The sequence below is a fragment of the Triturus cristatus genome, chromosome 9 (assembly GCF_964204655.1).
Source record: "Triturus cristatus chromosome 9, aTriCri1.1, whole genome shotgun sequence".
NCBI lineage: Eukaryota > Metazoa > Chordata > Amphibia > Caudata > Salamandridae > Triturus > Triturus cristatus.
Genome location: NC_140592.1, coordinates 554232004 through 554253448, shown reverse-complemented (window position 1 = coordinate 554253448; position 21445 = coordinate 554232004). Strand labels below are relative to the sequence as shown.

The 21445-nt window shown below is 49.6% G+C and overlaps 1 protein-coding gene across 1 annotated transcript in view; it reads left to right on the top strand.

Moving 5' to 3' along the window:
• GIPR (gastric inhibitory polypeptide receptor) overlaps nucleotides 1-21445 on the top strand; it is a 1954711-nt gene that overhangs the window by 1015201 nt on the left and 918065 nt on the right. The window lies entirely within an intron of this gene.

Sequence of the window (21445 nt, the reverse complement as noted above, 5' to 3'; positions counted from 1 at the left end):
TTATTTGGTGATTTGTAGATACCTGGAGGAGCTCCAGGGTTCTTGGAGACCTCACGGTTACAGGACAAGACAGCACAACAGTATTGTTGTGTCCTTAAGGCAGCAGGCAGTGTTTGGCACCAATTGTCTGCAACAGGGACTCAGTCTACAGGTCAGCAGCTCTTTTTTGACCTTTTCTTCTCTGTGTCCATCGAATCTAATCTCAGGGTCCAGGGATGCCACCTAAATACTGAATTTAGGATCATTACAGGGAGAGATAGGTAGTAGCTAATGAGCTACCTACCTTTAGGGTGTCTACACCCTCTAAGTGACCACTTCCTGTGGGAAGGGGCACTATCCTGACCCTAATTGGCTAATTCCCTCACAAACCAAGATGAGGGAAATAAAAAGTGGGCTCCACATCCTCTGGCCCACCCTAGGGGTGGTGCTGACTGAATGGGGCCCCACCTCCAAATTTAACTAATTTCCCTGTCTGTCCTCCTGCCAGCAGACAAGAGTGGTTGGCATCCTCCACTATCTGGAGCTACCGGGGTCGCATTTCAAAGGCAGCCTCACCTCTGAAACTTCCCTCCCTGGAAGGCCATCCTGGCCTTGAGAAGGTGTTAAGCACCTCCACCCAGATCAGGCTTTGTTTCTGGCTTTTGAGAGTGCAGGCTCTCACCCCAAAAGGTCAGAAACATATCTGACCTGGTGGCAGGCTGGCTATGACTGGTCAGAGACCACACCGTTGCTTGGTAGGTTTTCAGGGGACCCTCTAAAGGGTCTCCTTTGTGCATTTATTAATAATTCTAACACTGGCATCAGTGAGGATATATTAAGATGAGATGTTTGGTACCAAACATCTTATAGTACAGTGAAGCCATCGTGGAGCTAGGAAACTCATAATATCAAGTTTCCAGCCCATGCACTCTCTATGGCTCACCTGGGCACGTACAATAGACAGGAATGGACTTTGTATTATAGGGCCATATCTGCTCATGCACATATGTCTACACATGGAATATAGTGTACCCTGCCTTAAGGCTATAAGGCCGACAGTAGGGGTGACTTACCTATACCTCCTGTAGTTTATGTGGGCATGGCACACAGGGCTGTGTGCCATGTTGACTCTTCAGTTTTCTCTGCACCAAGACATGCCACGTGCAATGGCAATTTGTATGGTCTTGGAGAGGGTTCTCAATCAATCAATCAATCACTCAATCAGTCATTTGTAAAGCGCACTAAATACCCGCGAGGGTCTCAAGGCGCTGGGGGGGATGGCGCTACTGATCGAACAGCCAGGTCTTGAGCATCCTCCTGAAGGGCAGCAGGTCTTGGGTCTGTCATAGGCTCAGTGGGAGGGTGTTCCATGTCTTGGCGGCGAGGTGGGAGAAGGATTTCCCGCCGGTGGTTGTTCTTCGGATGCACGGGACGGTGGCGAGTGAGAGGTCGGCAGAGCGTAGCTGGCGGTTGGGGATGTAGAAGGAGAGTCGTCTGTTGAGGTAGGCTGGGCCGGTCTTGTGGAGTGCCTTGTGTGCGTGGATGAGGAGCTTGAAGGATATCCTCTTACTGACGGGAGCCAGTGCAGGTCCCTCAGGTGGGGGGTGATGTGGCCGTGGTGTGGTAAATGGAGGATCAATCGTACCGAGGCGTTTTGGATGCGTTGTAGTCGTTTGATGAGCTTGGTCGGGGCTCCCGCGTAGAGGGTGTTTCCGTAGTCGGGTCTGCTGCTGACGAGGGCCTGGGTGACTGTTTTTCTTGTATCTGTCGAGATCCATCTATAGATCTTGCGGAGCATGCGGAGGGTGTTGAAGCAGGAGGAGGACACGGCGTTGACCTGCTTGGTCATTGAGAGCGTTGAGCCGAGGATGATTCCCAGGTTGCGTGCATGGTCGGTGGGTGTCGGGGCTGCTCCCAGTGCCATCGGCCATCAGGAGTCTTCCCAGGCTGAAGGGTTGGAGCCGAGGATGAGGACCTCCATCTTGTCTGAGTTCAGCTTCAGATGGCTAGTCTTCATCCAGTCGGCGATGGCCTTCATTCCTTCGTGGAGGTTGGCTTTGCGATGATGGGGTCCTTGGTGAGGGAGAGGATCAGTTGAGTGTTGTCGGCGTAGGAGATTATGTTGAGGTCATGCTGTCGGGTGACGTGTGCGAGTGGGGCCATGTAAATGTTGAACAGAGTCGGGCTGAGGGAGGATCCCTGGGGTACGCCGCAGATGATCTCGGAGGCTTCGGACCGGAGTGGGGGGAGGCGGACGCTCTGGGTTCTGCCGGAGAGGAAGGAGGTGGCCCATTCCAGAGCCTTGTCTCGGATCCCTGTGGCGTGGAGGCATGCACGTAGTGTGCGGTGGCAGACGGTGTCGAAGGCGGCGGAGATGTCTAGGAGGATGAGTGCTGCGGTCTCGACGTTGTTCAGCAGGGTCCTGATATCGTCGGTAGCGGCGATGAGGGCTGTCTCAGTGCTGTGGTTGCTGCGGAACCCTGACTGGGAAGGGTCCAGGATTCTGTTTTCTTCGAGGTATCGAGTTAGCTGTCTGTTGACAATTTTCTCAATGACCTTGGCCAGGAAGGGGAGCAGAGAGATGGGCCGGAAGTGCTCGAGGTCTCTTGGGTCAGCCTTGGGTTTTTTCAGTAGGGCGTTGATCTCGGCGTGTTTCCAGCTCTCTGGGAAGGTCGCGGTCTCGAGGGAGAGATTGATGACGTTGCGTAGGTGGGGTGCGATGAAGCTGCTTGCTTTGTTGAAGACGTGGTGCGGGAAGGGATCTGACGGAGAGCCGGAGTGAATTGTGCTCATGGTCTTGATGGTGTCATCGATGCTCACGCTGGCCCAGGCTGGCAGGGGGTCGTGGTCGATGGTGTGCGGAGGGTCTGTTGTGTTGCTGTCTGTTGGGTCTGTCTGGGTGTTGAAGCTGTCATGGATGTCTGCTATCTTGCGGTGGAAGAAGGCGGCGAGAGAGTCGCACAGGGCTTGTGACGGCGGGATGTTGTTGGTGTTGAAGCTGGGGTTGGGGAGTTTCTTCACGATGTTGAAGAGCTCCTTGCTATTGTGTGCGCTGTTGTCGAGGCGATGTTTAAACGAGGTTCTCTTGGCAGCCCTGATGAGGTGATGGTGGTTGTGGCTGGCGTCCTTGTGTGCTGCGCGGTTGTCCGGCGTTTGTTCGCTGTGCCATTTCTTCTCTAGTTTCCGGCAGGCTTGCTTGGAGGCTAGGAGTTCTGGGGTGAACCAGCTGGCCCTCTTGCTGGTGCCTCTGTGAGGGGGTTTCTTCAGCGGGGTGAGGGTGTTGGCACAATCTTCGATCCAGCGTCTGAGGCTGTGGGCAGCGTCGTCTGTGTTGGAGGGTTTGGTGGGTGGGCTGAGAGCGAGGTTTGCATGTAGTTGGTCTTCGGTGATTTTGCTCCAGCAGCGGCGGGGGATCTGTTGGATGCGGTGGTGTGTGGTGGGTTTCTGGAAGGTGAAGTGGATGCAGCGGTGGTCGGTCCAGAGGAGTTCGGTGGTGTGGCTGACGGAGACATGCGGGCTTGAGGAGAAGACGGGGTCGAGCTTGTGGCGTTGCTTTAGTCCGAGGTTGGCGAGGTTGTCGATCAGGGTTTTGGAATTGTTGTCGTTCTCAAGGTGAAAGTTCAGGTCTCTGAGGAGGATGTAGTCGGTGAAGGTCAGGGCGTGTGTGCTGATGAAGTCGGCGATGGAGTCGCTGAACTAGGGGCGGAGTCCAGGGGGTCAGTAGACGAGGGTGCCTCTGAGGGTGGAGTTGGGGTCTGTGTGGATCTGGAAGTGCATGTGTTCGGCGGTGCTGAGCGCGTCGTTGGTGCTAGTCGAGACCCTGATGCTGTTCTTGTGGACGATGGCGATTCCTCCTCCGACTCCGTTGGTGCGGTCTCTTTTTTTTTTTTTCCCTGCAGAGCAGGGATAAAAACAAATACAATCAAAAGAAGTAACTCTCCATATGCGTCAAATTCAAATTCCATATAAAACACAATTGAAAACTTTTTCCATAAAATGTAGGTATATATACAACTGAAATAAGCCACAATGTTAAAGTACTGTTTTAAAGAAAAAAAAAAACACAATCAACTTCAAGCCATATCAGAATAATCAAAAAACTGCCAAGTCTTCTTAAATTTGCTCATTGCTCCCACCCTCACCGCATATGCTTCTTCAAACACCCTCGTACGTTTCATTTTATTAAACCATTTCATAAATGAGGGTATCTCAGGTGATCTCCAGTTTTGCAAAATTAAAGACCGTGCCATCAATGAACAAATCATTACAAATGCCTCTTCATATTTGGTCAAGCCTAAGATTGTTCTGGAAATTCCAAATAAGGCTATCTTTTCTTGGGGATCTACCGATTTATGGATGGCCTGACTTATGGCTCGAAAAATATTTCGCCAGTATTCATTAAGCTTCGGACAGGTATAGAAAATATGAAGCCAGTTCCCTCCCTCTTCGGCCTGGCACCGAAAACATCTATTTTCTACCTCCGGAAATCGTTTACTCAGGGCCATAGGGGTATAATATGCTAGCCATCTATTTAGAAAAGCCATCCGTTTAAAATTAGCCGCTCTCAAGACCTTATGACCTAACTGAGCTTGAAGTTGCCATTCTTGACTAGACAAAACGTACCCCGTTTGCCGCTGAACCTTATCCAAGAAATTATGCAAGATAGGGAGCTCGCTATCCTTCCGAAGAAGAGAATTCCATTTTCCTATACCTTTCACTTTAGTTTCATATAAAAGGGAAGCCAGATTTGTCATCGCCGAGGGAGGGGGGAAATTGGCCATTTGGAAAAAATGAGAAATCTGTAAGTAATCAAAAAAATTGAGTACAGTTTGATCTGGATATTTGTTTTGAATCTCCTGCCACGAGATGATCCTATTATTCATAAAGAAATGTCCCAATTCCTCTAGACCCATTTCCTTCCATTTCAGAATACATACAGGATGTAATAATAATCCTAAAGTCTTGCATTCCTGAAGCTTTAAGTAAAGCCACCCTGGGAAAATATTCTGTTTAAATAGTGATAGCAATCTAAATGAAAAATCACGTAGTGTCTTATACCTAGTTTTTTTTGGCAATTTGATGATTTTCAAAAAAGTTGGAAGTTGTACGCCTGCCTCCTGAAGCATTTTGTTTAAAAAAAAATGATCTTCTGAATTATTGATATCTAATAAACAAGCTACTTTATCCAGCATCACCGCCTCATAATAAGTTCGCATTTTTGGAAGAGTGAGCCCCCCGTTTTCTACCTCAAGATGTAGAATATCAAGTTTAACCCTGGATGCCTTCTTGGCCCAAATAAAGTTCCTAAATAAAGAATCAATTTCTTTAAAATAACTCGCATTGATTTTTAAGGGCACATTGCTGAAAAGGAACAACAAAAGCGGGAGAATCGACATTTTAATCTGGGACACCCGTCCGATTATAGATAAAGGAAGTACAGACCATTTATCAAAAAGGGTTTTTATTTTAGTCAATGTGGCCCTATAGTTCAGGGAGAATAATTGATCTATCGATTTAGAAATAAAACTACCTAGATAACGTACCGGGGCTAACTTGGCTGCTTGTATTTGTAAAGTGGGCGGTAAAAAAGATTTGTCATTTAAGTTTAGTATAATGATCTCTGTTTTATTTTGATTAATTTTGTATCCCCCTATAGACTCAAAGTTAGTGAATTCCGCCAACAGATGATCTATATTGGATTTATCCGGATGTAAATAAAGAATAATATCGTCTGCAAAAAGTTTCAATTTCTCCATCCCACCTATTGGAGGTCTTATTTCGGGATTTTCTCTGATTCTGATTGTAAGAGGCTCTATAAAAAACGTAAATAATAAAGGAGAAAGGGGACAGCCCTGTCTAGTCCCACGTTTAATGGATACTGTTCCAATCTGCTCGGCATTGAAAACTACTCTAGCTTCTGCTCCCGAAAAAATATTTCTTAACATATGTATTATTGATGATGGAAATCCAAATTTGTTTAGCCCGATAAATAATGCCTCCCAATTTACTAAATCGAAAGCCTTTTCGACATCAACCATCATAAACATTGATGGAATTTTATTACAAGTACAATAATCAAGAGCTTGAATCAAGTAGTTAGTATTAGATGACATAAAACGACCGGCTATGAAACCTGATTGATTACTGTGGATTATTTCCTGCGCTGCTGGTGTAAAACGCTGAGCCCAAATTTTCATAAAAAGTTTATAATCGACATTAAGCAAACGAATCGGGCGGTAAGAATTTACATCCTTTGGGTTTTTGCCTTTTTTAACAAAGCTGACAATCAGCGACTCTTTAAAACTGATGGGAATGTCTGAGCCATTTTTAATAACATTGAAAAGCTTTGTCAACAATGGGGTCAAGGGGGCGTGGCCAAGATGGCGGGGTGAGCGGACGCCTTTCCTGCCGGCTCCCGCTCCGTTGATCCCCCAACCATGGTTCTTGCGCTGAATCTCCCCCCGGTTCACGAGAACATTATCAGCGGGGGCAGAGGTATCTAAGATCGAGCCGGTGAGAGACTTCCCACGCCCGTGGCAGCCTGGAGGCGGACAGCGCGTGGCCGAAGCTGAAGGGCCGAGAGGGGGCGGAGCTTCGGGCCGGGCTGCGTGAGGCTGCGTCCGGCAGCAGAAATACGCGAGTGCCTGGGCCCGCGGCGGAGCGAGACGACGAATAGCGGCGGACTAGGACCCGTACTGGGGGTCGAACCGGAGGATGGGGTAACAACCGGAGACAGCGAACAGTAGTACCCAGTCCGGGGGTGGTTCTGCTCCGCCACCGGCGGCTACAGGAGACAGCGGAGTAGGCGGCCTCCCACGGGGGCCCAGAGCGACTGAGAGCAACTGCGGCCAGCACAGACACCAGCGCTGGGGGCTCTGCTGTGGAGCCTGTGACAACACGGCCGTGGGGGACGCCCTTGCCCACCCGGGGGACAGCGGACTTACCCTGGGTACAAGGGGGCATCGGCGGATCCTGGGAGCGACCCTTCGCGGGGGGGCTCCTCAGACTGCAGGCACCGCCATTGCAAAAGCCCGACAGCTCTGCAGGGAGAGCAGCAGGCGAGACCCGGAAGGGGGCCCGACGCCCCTGGCTCGTGGGTGGGCGCAGCCGTCGGATACCAGGAGAAGAAGCTACCGAGGACAGCTAACAGCCCCGCAGGTGCGGCGACGGCCGGGTGGCCTCCCCCCGTCGCACAGCGGTGGAGTAACTCTCCGAACCTGAGGAGTGTAGAGGGGCGGAGGGGGACTGGAGGCCGGAGATCCTCTCAGCAGAGGAGAGGGACCGAGCGGAGGACGTCGCGACCTAACAGCCTCGGAGGTGCAGCACGGTTGGGGGTGACTACGGCGTTGCTCCAACGGAGTGAGCAGGACAAGGCCGGAAACAGCCCCTAGCGAGAACTGGAGTAGCCTATCGCCCCGAAGGAGCGACGCCGCCGAGCGCAGGACTTGGAGTCTTGGCAGCACGGAGACCGAGGGACGCCGCGGAGACAGCGACGGTGGGAAGCGGACTCGAGGGGTGAGAGGTCGGGCGACACTGGGCCACAGGGACCATGGCCGGCAGTAGAGGAGGGAAGAAAGGGGATCGCACTCTCCCCGAGCTACTAGAACACCACCAACAACGAGCAGATCGGGGGCAGCAGTCCCCCGGGTCCTCCGGAGGGGCACAGGAAGCTGGAGGCGGAGAACCCCCCATTACCAGGTCCTTTATGGAGTCGCTCTTCAGCACCCTCAGGGAGGACTTCCAAACCCTGAAGAATGAGGTGGCAGGCGAAGTACGGGAGCTGCGCCGGGAGGTGGATGGCCTAGGAGACCGGGTGGTCGCGGTGGAGGACGCCAGCCACAGACGAGACGAAGAGTTCGACCATCTGCAACAAGAAGTGTTGCACCTCAGAGACCAGCAGATAGATCTCCAAGCCCACGCGGAGGACCTTGAAAACAGGTCTCGGCGGAACAACATAAGGGTCCGGGGGCTGCCATCCACGGCCGAAGGGACGGATGTGGCGGGATATCTGCGGGCCCTGTTCCGAGAAGTACTGGGAGAGGCGGAGGGGTTCCCTATCCGAACTGACAGAGCGCACAGAGTGGGACCCCAACGAAGAGCGTCGGCGCCACCCCCAGACATATTGGCCTTCCTTCCGGATTTTTCGCTCAAGGAACGCATCATGACGGAGGCGCGGAAGAGGCAACCCCTGACGTTCCGAGGCCATCAAGTGGCCCTCTACCAAGACCTGTCAGCCATCACGCTATAGAAGCGAAAAACGTTCAAGACAGCCACGGATTTTCTAAGAGCACAAGGCACGCCTTATACCTGGGGACATCCTTTTCGGCTCATCTTCCGCTGGAACGGTACTATGCACCAACTACATTCCCTGCGGGAGACTTGCGGACTCTTGGGTATTGCCGCACCAGACGACGAGATGGCCGATCTCGGGAGGATGGATGGCGGAGGGTGTCGGGGCGCGGGCCCTGGGGGCGGTCCACACGACTGGACTCGCCCGGCATTAGAGCCAGCACGGACGAAGCAGTAATGGAAGTGGCCGGAAACACAGGAGTCAGTGATGTCGCATTGACTGCCTGAAGCAGCTCCGGGGGGAGTCCAACACAGCCTTTCTCGAAATGCAGGTTTGGGGGACGGGGCGGGGGGGCGGGTGGGGAAGGGGTAGGGGCCTGACGTCCACTGATATACTATACCGAAGACCTGCTTCTCTGGGAGCCGGACTTGGACATTGATACTCCAGGACTTGGTGGGAAGGAGAGAGGTGTTACGGACATGTTGTTGGGGAAGGGGGGGCGGGTTATCAGGGAGTTTTGAGGGGTGTTTGGGGGAAGAGGAGCGGGGAGGGAGGGCGTCGGGGTAGACCGGGGGGGCAGGGAGACTCAAGGATGGGGGAGGGCAGTCCAGTGCGTGTCAGGGAAGGCCGATGCCATAGTGGTATACATGCTATAGTCAGTCAGTCAGTCAAAGTATGCTTTATTCGAATATTATTCATAAAAGCAAAAACATTTACAATAAAAAATTCATACAGAATAAAAAGAGATTAAATTGGAATCGATATATACAAAGCATACATATGTCATGTACAACACCATAACATATAATTCATCGAGAATAAGGAGTTAAAAAAGGTGTTTTTTTTTTTTTTTTTTTTTTAAAAAAGGATAAAACATTAGAGAGAATAATCAGAAGACTAGCAGTCTCTCCTAAATCACGAGAGTAGTCAAATGACTAGCAATCTCTGCCTGATTCTCCACGCCCAGCCTAAATATTTAGCAGTGGCCACTGAGATCCATGGCAAAGTGTTAGTACGTATTATACGCAAGGCCACACTGCCACTAGTTGTTCCTAAATTTTTGCACATCGGAGACAACCAGTAACGCCTTGGTGCCGCGTAAAACCTGCAGACAAATAAAAAATGACCAATAGTCTCCCTGTCTGCACCACAGGCAGGACATCCATCACATAAACCCCCTGCCCACTTAGATGTCAAAGATTTGAGGGGAAGAGCGCCTACTCTCAGTTGGAAAAGGAGCTTCCTTTCCAGGGGCCTCGTTATAATGTCCCAATATGGTTCCAGACAGGGATACATCTTAACCTCAAGAAAGTCTGCAGTCATGGAACCAGCACACGAACTGCTCCAGTTCCGTCTTGCAACCGACTCCCAATATATATTCTTTATGGCAATTTTAGATGGAAAAGATGCTCCCGCCGGATCATCCCAAAGTGTGCGCAGGCCAAGATTACACAGAGATGTCCTAAGTGCCTTTAGCCAATCTATTTTATGGAAAGCATCTGACCTTATGATATCTAGAAAACCCTCTACATAGTGAGAAAGGGCAGGAGTTGTCCATATCCTGCGCCAATACAGAATAGGGCGCAGTTGTGCCAAATCCGAGATTGCTTTTCGGCCCAGATCATAATTAAGAGGCAACAATGGGGTACTTTTAGGTAAACCTCATCTTCCGCTGGAACGGTACTATGCACCAACTACATTCCCTGCGGGAGACTTGCGGACTCTTGGGTATTGCCGCACCAGACGACGAGATGGCCGATCTCGGGAGGATGGATGGCGGAGGGTGTCGGGGCGCGGGCCCTGGGGGCGGTCCACACGACTGGACTCGCCCGGCATTAGAGCCAGCACGGACGAAGCAGTAATGGAAGTGGCCGGAAACACAGGAGTCAGTGATGTCGCATTGACTGCCTGAAGCAGCTCCGGGGGGAGTCCAACACAGCCTTTCTCGAAATGCAGGTTTGGGGGACGGGGCGGGGGGGCGGGTGGGGAAGGGGTAGGGGCCTGACGTCCACTGATATACTATACCGAAGACCTGCTTCTCTGGGAGCCGGACTTGGACATTGATACTCCAGGACTTGGTGGGAAGGAGAGAGGTGTTACGGACATGTTGTTGGGGAAGGGGGGGCGGGTTATCAGGGAGTTTTGAGGGGTGTTTGGGGGAAGAGGAGCGGGGAGGGAGGGCGTCGGGGTAGACCGGGGGGGCAGGGAGACTCAAGGATGGGGGAGGGCAGTCCAGTGCGTGTCAGGGAAGGCCGATGCCATAGTGGTATACATGCTATAATCTGTCAATTCACAAGTGACACAGCGGTATCGATGACATTCCAACATGCCGCAGACACCTTTTAAAATTGTCACGCTTAATGTCAAGGGCTTAAACAATCCGATAAAACGGCGTGCTGTTCTACCCCTGCTAGAAAACACCGGAGCAGACATCTGTCTGCTCCAAGAGACCCACCTCTTACCCAGGGACTGCGGTAGGCTGCGGTCCTCGGCATTCCCTACACAATTTTTCTCTTGTAACAACACTAAAACCGCGGGGGTAGCGATCCTCATAGCCCGACACTTTAGAGGGGAGGTGTTCCATAAACATGCGGAATTAAAGGGCAGGCTTCTGGTCTACAGAATCCGAGTGGCCGGTCTCACGTTTACGATTGGGTCCGTTTATAGCCCGAACGATCGGCAAGAAAGGTTCCTCCGGTCAGCGTTAGAGGAGACTGCGATGGCACAGGACAGGCATGTAATCTTAGGGGGCGACCTTAATATGGTTTTTGACGGTGCAGCTGATAGATCCGCCCACCGTTCACCGCAGACGGGAAAGTTCTCGGCGGGCTGTCGGGCCATGATGGCGGAGATGGATATTGGGGACCTCTGGCGTCACATGCACCCCACGGCACGAAGCTACTCGTTCTACTCGCACGCACACAAGACATATGCAAGACTGGACCACCTCTTGGTCTCAGGGCCGGTGTGATCTCGGTTTCGGATCATGCCCCGGTGTCGGCTACCCTCAGTTTCCCGCCGACCTCCAGTCCCCCGAGGATCTGGCGGTTGCGGGACACGCTCCTCGGCAGACGCGATGTGATCACACAGGTGACGACAGCGGTCAGGGAGTACCTGTCACATAACGAGAACTCGGACACGACACGAGCGACACAGTGGGCGGCGCTGAAAGTGGTACTCCGAGGGGAATTTATTGCGATCTCCTCGGCGGACAACGCCAACAGGAGAAGGAAGCGGGAGGAGCTCACGCAGCAGGTCCGCGAACTGGAGCACATGCATAGCCGGACGGGGGCCCCTAGAATATGGCGGCAACTTCAAGGAGCGAGGAAACTCTTGACGGCCTTAGATATGGACCGCGCGGAATACGCGGCACTGCGCCTCAAACACGCCTACTATACGGGGGGAGATAAATGTGGCAGACTACTAGCAAGCAAGCTCAGGGTCACTCGTCAGAAACACACAGTGAAGGCGATCACCGACCCTTCGGGCTCCACGGTCACGGACGACGCTGGCATTCCGGAGCGTTTCCGCCGGTATTACGCGAGACTCTACGCTGGAGACATCCCGGATGCACTCGCAACCCGGAGGAATTTGGACTCGGTTTCTTTGCCGTCCCTAACGCCCTCCCAGACGGAGGCTCTTGAGCGGGACATCAAAACGGAGGAAGTGATATCCGCAATTGCCCGCCTTAAACATGGTAAATCCCCAGGACCGGACGGCTTTACATCGCTTTTCTATAAAACGTTCTGTACACTGCTGGCGCCTATCCTCACGCGTTTGTTTAACACCTTTGCGACGCCGAGAGCCATCCCGTCAGACCTCTTAAGAGCGTCCCTTGCGGTGATCCCCAAGCCGGGTAAAGACAGATCCCACTGCGGCTCTTACCGACCAATATCTCTCCTCAATATCGATCTCAAACTATACACGGGGATCTTAGCTGCGCGCCTCGCCCCCCTATTGCCGGGGCTTATTGATCCGGATCAGGCGGGATTCATCCCTGGGAGGCAAACGGTCGATAATACCAAACGAATCCTTCACCTCATTGAGAAAGCATCGCGTATCCGGGGAGAGAGGATGTTGCTGTTGGTGGACGCAGAGAAGGCGTTTGACCGTGTGCATTGGCCGTACCTAGAACAGGTGTTGGCGAGGGTGGGAGTAGGGGACAAATTTCGCCATATGATTTTTAATTGCTATAGATCCCCAACGGCCATAGTAAGAGTCAATGGGTACAGCTCGAGGAGCTTCGACATTGAGAGAGGCACGAGACAGGGGTGCCCGCTGTCACCATTACTCTTTGCATTATATATGGAACCCTTTGCCCAGCGGATCCGAGATAACCCGGGGGTGAAGGGAGTGAAGTTCGGAGGCTTCAGCCATGCAGTTAGCCTATATGCCGACGACGTGATACTTTCCATCGACGACCCGCTCTCGGCTCTCCCAGCGTGCATTGAAGAACTGACCTCCTTTGCGGAGGTGGCAGGGTTTAAAATGAATATGGGCAAGTCGGTGGCCTTAGATCTCTCCCTGGCGCCGGCGACCAGAGCCCTTTTGCAACACCGAGTCCCTATAGTCTGGTCCCGGGAACCGGTGCCCTATCTGGGAGTCCTTTTGGCTCCAACCTTGCCCACGATAGTATCGGCCAACTACACTGCTTTCGGCCGGAAAGTCAGGGACGAATTAACACGCTGGGATCGGGGCACCCTGTCGTTGCTCGGAAGGGTGGCGGCGGTCAAGATGACAATTTTACCACAGATCCTCTATGTGTTTAGGGCACTCCCACTACGCCCACCAATGGCATGGCTCCGGCAGATGCAGTCGGATCTAGGATGCTTCATTTGGAAGAGCAAGAAGCCAAGAATGCGGAGAGCACTCTCATTGCTGGCACCGGAGGCGGGGGGGCTTGGCATCCCGGACCTCCGCAAATATTTTCAAGCGGCACAGCTGCGACATCTAGTGGAATGGAGCAGATGGGAGTCGGATAAACACTGGCTTTTCCAAGATCAGGCAGTGGCGGGGCGTCCTCTGCAGGAGATACCCTTCCTTCGCAGGGCGCACCGCCCTGCCAACTTGTATGCCTCTTTTATCACTAGGGTGCATCTCCAGGTCTGGGATGCTACGAATCTCATACATGGGTTGACTACGTTCCCCTCTCCGCTGACACCTCTGGCGGACAATCCGGAGTTTGCACCGGGGATGGAGAAAGGCGCACTCAACCGCTAGCGAGAGGCGGGATGTAGAGCCCTGTGTCATATGTACAATGCAGAAGGTATTATCCCCTTTACGGACCTACGACGGGACTACGCATTGCCGGAAACCGAGAGAATGCGGTATTGGCAAATTCGCCACTGGGCGCTGCAACCACAGGTGCGCAACACAGCGGATAGACGACTCCTCCCTTACGAACGCTGGCTCTTAACGCTCACGACCAATGCCAAACTCATCAGTGACCTGTACCAATTCCTTCAGGTGCCCCCCTCGCACTTTTACAACCCGGGGCGGGAGAGATGGGAGAGGGAGCTAGGAAGGACCCTGAGCCACGAGGAATGGGGACAGATAGCGTACAGAGCTCGGCACTCGGCGTATCACACGGGACTTACCGAAACCTTCACCAAGGTCTCCACATATTGGTATTACACCCCTGCACGTATACACGCCATGGACAGTAGTAAGGAAGACACCTGTTGGAGGGGCTGTGGGCGGGTGGGTACATTGACACATATTCTGTGGGAATGCCCCTTACTGGGGGCTTATTGGCAGGAGGTGCTCGACGAGGTTGACTCCCACTTTAAGACTGAGTTACCGCGCCTCCCAGCTTATATAGTGCTGGGCCTCCCCAACAACCTGATGTACCCCTTGAAATCCCGCAGAGGCAGACAGATCGCCATAGCGTTGGGGTTCGCCATTCAGAACATCTTAATGCACTGGCACTCTCCCACCCCCCCTACGATCATGGGCTGGCTGCACAGGCTATGGCATGTTCTGGGCATGGAGAAACTCTCATTGACAGTGGCAGGGGACGCGGAGAAGTTTAATGACCTCTGGCAGCCATTCCGGTCCCTTCTGGTCACAGAATTCAGGGAGCTCACCTGCCCCAGATACCTTCGCCTCTTGAAGCTTACTACACAAGGAAATAGCGCCCCCTGATGGGGAGTAATGTTGCGGCGGGACGGGGTCCCCAGCCGAGGTAGCGCACCGAGCAGGACTTACTAGAGGCACGCACTGGACTGGGGAGGGGGGAGGGGGGAGTGGGGGGGAGTGGAGGACGGGATGGGAAGGGCGAGGGGGGTGTTAAGACGGGATTGGAGTTTTGTTCTTTGGTTTTTCTGAATGTCCTGGCAGATAGCAGTCCGACTGGACCAGTCTTAGCTGTAGAGCCCGCTGCAGAGACTGAGGCCCTACCGGCCACATTAGAGTGCCTTGTCGAGGGGAACCTAGCGGGTTTGACTGCACAGGATATTCGGTGCCCTAATTGTAGCCCACAGTGCTCCCTTTTGCAGGATACGCGGCCGGCCCTGAGGGATTGTAGGCGACATGCTGTGTTAACACTGATTTCCCACGGGGCTGGATTGGAGTATGAGTAAGCCACCCCTTTCCCACAGTAACGAGCCGGCCCGCAGGGTTGTAGCCGACGCTGCTGATGCTGTCCATGGCATTCTGTTTGTGTTAAAATCAATAAAAAAGATTTAAACTTAAAAATGGAGTCAACTCCTGGGAAAAGGTTTTATATAGTTCTGCGGGAAAGCCATCCGCTCCGGACGCCTTAGCACCTGAGATAGATTTTATAGTTTGTGTAACCTCTAGTTCAGTAATTTGTTGACTAATTAACTCACATCGATATTCTGACAGGTGAGGAAAAGAAACCGCCTCAAAATATTCGATTATTCTTTCCTGAGGTAAGTTATATTGTGTGGTATATAAATTTGAATAGTGATCCATAAAGATCTGGGCTATTCCTTCTTTTTCAAGCATTGTGTTCTCAGTTCGGGGATCGGTAATCTCATTTACCGACGCAGCTTCCTGCTTAAATTTGGTTGTCCCAGCCAGTAGTTTGCCTACCATCTGGCTTTCTTCATACACCCTCTGCTGGAAATTTTTAGTATGACTGATCTCTTCTAATATAAAAAATTCTCGCAGTGAGTGTTTAGCCTTATCCAGGAGAGATCGGGCATTAGAATTTACAAAGCCTTGTACATTATTTAGACGATGTAAAGCTATTTCTACATCACGCTGAAGTTTAGCAATTTTATCTCGCTGTAATTTATGGTTATGAGAAACTGGGGGCGGGGTCCAGGGGGTCAGTAGGCGAGGGTGCCTCTGAGGGTGGAGTTGGGGTCTGTGTGGATCTGGAAGTGCACGTGTCCGGCGGTGCTGAGCGCGTCGTTGGTGCTAGTCGAGACCCTGATGCCGTTCTTGTGGACGATGGCGATTCCTCCTCCGACTCCGTTGGTGCGGTCTCTGCAGGTGATCTTGTAGCCGTCTGGAATGGCTATGGCCGTCTGGAATGGCAATGGCGATGTCGGGTGCAAAGGAGTCGTTCAACCAGGTCTCTGTCAGGAAGGCAACGTCCGGGGATGTTGTGTCGAGCAAGTCCCCGAGGTCGACGGCGTGTTTGCGCGCAGAGCGGGTGTTCAGTAGTATGCATCGCAGGTGGGTGCGGTCTTTCTTAGCAGGTGGTTCATCGGTTCTGAGGCTGCTGTAGCTGCAGTTCCAGCAGGTGAAGGGACCGTGTGTGCGTTTCGGGGAGGCCAGGTGTGGGTCCGTCCGGGTTGAATGCGCGGAGTGTGCTGGCATCGTAGCGGCGGCGGTCGTCGTGGCGGGAGCGGGGGCCAGGGGTTCTGGCTCTGGGCGCGGTCCAGGCGCGGATGGACGCAGACAGGGGCAGCTAAGAATCAGAAGGCAAAAATGGGCAGAGAGGCACGGGGGCAGGGAGGAGAACAGGAGGGAAAACCGGGCAGAGACACGGGGGCAGCGAGGGGTACAGAAGGAAAAACCGTGCAGAGGCACGAGGGCAGAGAGGGGTACAGAAGGAAAGAAAACTGACAAGGACCACGTACAGGCAGCAGGGAAGACAGACAACAGCAGTCACAGACACAACAATGAAAATACAGGCAATACAGTAAAAACAATAAGGTGGAAGATGAACAAACTTACGGCCTACCACTGGCCACCAGGGATGAGGCGCAGGTGGTAGCCTGCGGGTGGAGAAGGGCCTCGAACTTCCTCAGCAGCGGCAGCTGGGGCAGGGACATACAGGCAGAGTTGTGCGGAGGGGGAGCAACCTACCTGGTGGGTCAAGGTAGGTCTCTGGGGTTGCACAATTTGTGCTGCAGCCCTAGAGGACCCTCTTCAGTACCAATGCCCTAGGTACCAAGGGTTGCTGAAGTTGTACCAATTGTGGTACATTTTAAGGGAAAGAACACTGGTACTGGGAACCTTGTTGGCAGGAACCCAGTACACCTCAGTCGAAGTTGAATTTTTGGACTGGTACCACATGGACATACTTCCCTCTGCTATCATCTTACATTGGCTACTCATCTCAAAGGCATTTGAAAATTATGTGTTTTGAGATGTGCATTGTGTCTTCAGCCATACTTGTCCTTATTTTCAATTTTGGTTCATCCTATAGATTCCAGGAAACACTGTCAGATTTATTCTCCTTCCCCTACTTTGCCTTCCCAAAATCAAGAAGAAGAGATGATCGCCTAGCTTACAGCCAAGCATTGAACAATCTTCCATTTGCTTTACACCTAATAAAGGACAGCCCTCATTTTCAACCAGCCCTTTTGGCCTTACTTTTTCCATCTCCTATTACTGTGTGCAGTAGCCCATCACCAGCATTTACCATAACCAGAATTAGGATGCCCTTTCTGAGTGACAATAGCATGCTCTCAAAAAACAATGAATAAATAAACAAATGAATAAATAGAATTACCCTAATAAAGGCCCAACTCTATAAAACCATTCGCTGGATCGGCATACGACAGCCATTCTCTGGATAGGTATACCTCAGCATTGGTCAATGTTCTGTAGAGACACTGGACATTGATCAGAGATATTTGGTAACAGTCACCAAGGAGTTGTCTTGCCTTCTTGACTATTGATGGAATACTGTCCATCGAAGAGGTTTCAATGAGTGGAGCATTGGATTTGGAAGCAGTGTTTGCTATCCATCAAAGCAGACATTTGTTAGATCTGTGCGAACCCTGGTCCCAAACCCATTGACAACTATAGAAACCTATTAGATTGCATTTTTCATATTGACCAAACGACCCATATGAAAAAAATCACGCAATCCGATGGGAGGCAGACCATGAAAAAATTGCTGTAGGTGGTGGTGGAAATACGAGAGAGGAATCCTCTCCGATCACAGTAGGAGGTGAAGGTGATGAGGAAGAAGAGAGTGACAGTTTTATGAAATACAGCCTTGTACCCAGCAGTGCGCCAGTATAACTGACCGTAGCAACCTCGATATGGCACAAGAGTCAGATGGAGACACCACCCCATACAGTGACTGCCCCAAGACGTATATTCTGTCTACCACCTCCTGGTTTCCCCTAGAAGTTGCCTATGTCAGTGGCCCCACAAAAGAAAAAAATCTAAGCTACTATTATGGGCATGATAAAGCAGGAGGTGCCCTATGAACGCAACCACCCAACAGCACGTTTGTACAATGGGAATTACGCTAAAATGTTAGAGCCGGACCACTCCTTATCTTTTGAGGAAGGAGTGGAATTTCTAGAACTTGTGGTAGCCATCTGCCCCAAATGGAAGGTTTCCAGCAGGACCAATTTTGCCAGAGTTAGTGTTCCAGCTTTCCAGCACGATCTGCTGCAATTGGTTGGACTACCTTTTTTGGGGCGTTAGGCGACAGCTATCTACAGGGCTCAGTGCTGAAGAAACTTTTAAGGGAGAAAGAGAAAATGGTTGAAAGAAATGCAGAAGAAGTGATAGCTGATGAAGTTTTAGGGAGACGTGCTAAAAACCCTGTGTACACTTGGGATTGCAGTAGTGTTTGCAGTGTACGACAGGAATCTATTGAAAAATTATGTCGTTTTTTACGAGCCTATACTAAAAAAAGTGTAAAACAAAAGATTAAGCTGTTGCAAGGACTAGACCCTTGCAGAGTGAGAAAACATACTGGTTTTCAAGGTCATTCTCTGGCTTGTCTTTCTAGGAAAGTTTGTCAAAGTGTTTTTCACCATTTCAGAATGCTGGCAGTACGTCACACTCAAATGCGGAAGTTAGTGAGAAGGTTGTATTATGCAAAAAGTCCAGCACTAAAGTTAAGTGAGTTGAACAGTGCTCTTTTGCGTGGGTCAGTATCAGATGTGAAGCAGGTCTGTGATGATATTGAGTTTTGTTACTTTGGTCCTCAGCAAGAGAGTGAAGAAACTGACACATTAGTAGAACAAAATGCTGAAGACAATATAGAACCTGTAATTACAGAAACATTTGAGGATGAAATCACAAAGTTTAAGGTAATTTCAGGTGAAAGACCAAATGTTTCTTGTATTTGTTGTCGGCGAAGTCACTATAAAAATTAGACTAGGGGTGTCAATCTGTATTTAAAAAGTGAAATAGATGATAATGATAAGTGGATGGAATTTGCTACTTATTTGTTGGTAGAGGATTGTTTTGATTTGGGATGTGAGCAGCATATTTGCAAATATTGTTATAATAAATTAGATGAGAATAAAATACCTGCTAGAGCTGTTCATAATAATCTAGAGTTGGTTGCTATTCCTCCAGAGCTGATAGATTTAAATACGTATGAGTCTATTCTGATACAATGTGTTCACCCGTTTCAGGCTATTGTTCGTATGGAGCCCAAAACAAGTAAATTACCTCCATCAGAGTTGCAAAGAGGATTAAAAGGAAGAGTTGTGTATTTACCATTAGATTTACGGAAAAATGTTGATACTATTGGTGTAGATCATGCAGAAAATTAGCCACTAGTCATTCTAGTTAATGGTGTTCCTACTAAGAATAAGAAAATCTGGCAAGAGTTAGTGGATGATAGAAAAGTGCAAAAGGCATCATTGTATCTGTTAAAAAATAATGAGCACTATAGAAATGTGTTTGTTGGAGAAGAAGAAATAGATTTAGCAGAAGATAGTGAAACATTAAGTGGACAAATTGAAAAAGTGGACATGTCCAGATGTGAAGAGATCTATGAACATTACAGTGTACATCCACTTCATTCCAAAGAGGTGATGGGGAATACAATTGAGTTGTTTCAAATGAAAAAAGCAACAGGAAGTCCCATGAGTGTATGGGAAGAGAGCTTGGAAGCTCGTTGTTTCCCGCAGTTGTTTCCAACAGGAAAAGGTGGACGATATGATGAACATCCTGTGCAGATTCCTACATCTGAATATCGGACAACAAGATTATATGCAGAAGATCCAAGATTTCGACAATGTATCCCTTATATGTTTCATCTTCTGTTTGAAAGTGACTTGTCTGGACTTTCATATGCAGTAAATCACATTTTAAAAACTGGAATGCATCTTCAAAATGTAACTGCAAAGGATTTTATGGATAAAGTGCATCAGAGAGATGATCATTTAGAATCTCAGTTGATTAATCTGATGGCATGTCAGCGTGGGACTAATGAATATTGGTACCGTCGACATGGAGAACTGAAATGTATGCTACAGAACTTGGGAACTCCTACATGGTTTGTTACACTAAGCTGTGCTGAGTATGCTTGGGATGATTTACTTGAATTTCTTCGAGAGGCAAATTCCAATATAAAAAATATTGAATACAAGACACCTGGAGAATTGTGCTCTTTGGATCCTGTCAATGTATGCAGATATTTCAATCATAGATTTGAAGCTATGATGTCTTTCATCTGCAATAAAAAGAATCCGCCTCTTGGAGAAGTTGTGGATTTCTTTTGGAGAAAGGAGTATCAAGCAAGAGGTGCTCCTCACATACATATGTTGTTATGGGTCAAGGACGCCCCCAAATTTGGAACAGATTCAGATGAAACTGTTTTGTCTTTCATTGAAAATTATGCTACATGTGCTCTTCCAAATAGCAGAGAAGAGAAAAACTTAAAACAACAAGTCTTACGATTTCAAAGCCACAGGTGTGGAAAATATTGTCGACGAAAGTACAAGTCAAAGGATAAGTTCTATACCGAATGTCGTTTTGGATTTCCACGTCCTGTATTAGCCAAAGGAAGAGTGAACAGTTTTATGTCAGCTGTACGACATACCATCACAAGAAAGTCTCCGAAAAACACCAATAACTTAAGAAGAAGCGAAGAATCAAAATACATAAATGACTACAATCCAGTTATTTTATCCATGTGGAACGCTAACATGGATATTCAGTATGTTGCGGACAATTCCATTGCTGTTGCTCGATATGTAACATCTTACATTACTAAATCAGAAAAGACTGAATTGAAAGAAATGTGGGAAGAGATTTCTCACGAGAAGACTCTAAGTAAGAAATTATACAGTTTCAGTTTGAAGATGTTATCGCATCGTGAAATTGGAGCATATGAATGTTCAGATCGGTTATCATCTGCAAGTCTATATTCCAAAAGTAGAAGAATCATTTGGGTGAGTCTAGGTCGGTGAACAACCTTTACAACGCAACTATTACAATGCACTACACTTACAACGAAATTTTTACAACGCAACATCCACTACAACGCATTCCATTACATCGCATGACACTACAACGCATGTTTAAAAACTACCTTTACAGCGCATTCCATTACATCGCATACTACCTTTACAACGCATACCATTACAACGCAATCCAACACTTACCCTACTGTTGCACCCCCTGGAATTAGAATAGTAATTTTTACCCCTATACTATCCAATACTTACCTTAAATGCAATTTAATATTATGCGTTGTAATGGTATGCGTTGTAAAGGTAGTATGCGATGTAATGGAATGCGTTGTAAAGGTAGTTTTTAAACATGCGTTGTAGTGTCATGCTATGTAATGGAATGCGTTGTAGTGGATGTTGCGTTGTAAAAAATGCGATGTAAGTGCATGCGTTGTAAAAGTGTGCGTTGTAACGACATACATCCGTCTAGGTCTTGCAGGAATGCGAAATCGGGTACTGAAATCTGTTCAAGAAATTGAATATTTAGCAGAAAATGACCCTGAATATACAGATATTTTGAAAACCAATATGTAGGACACAT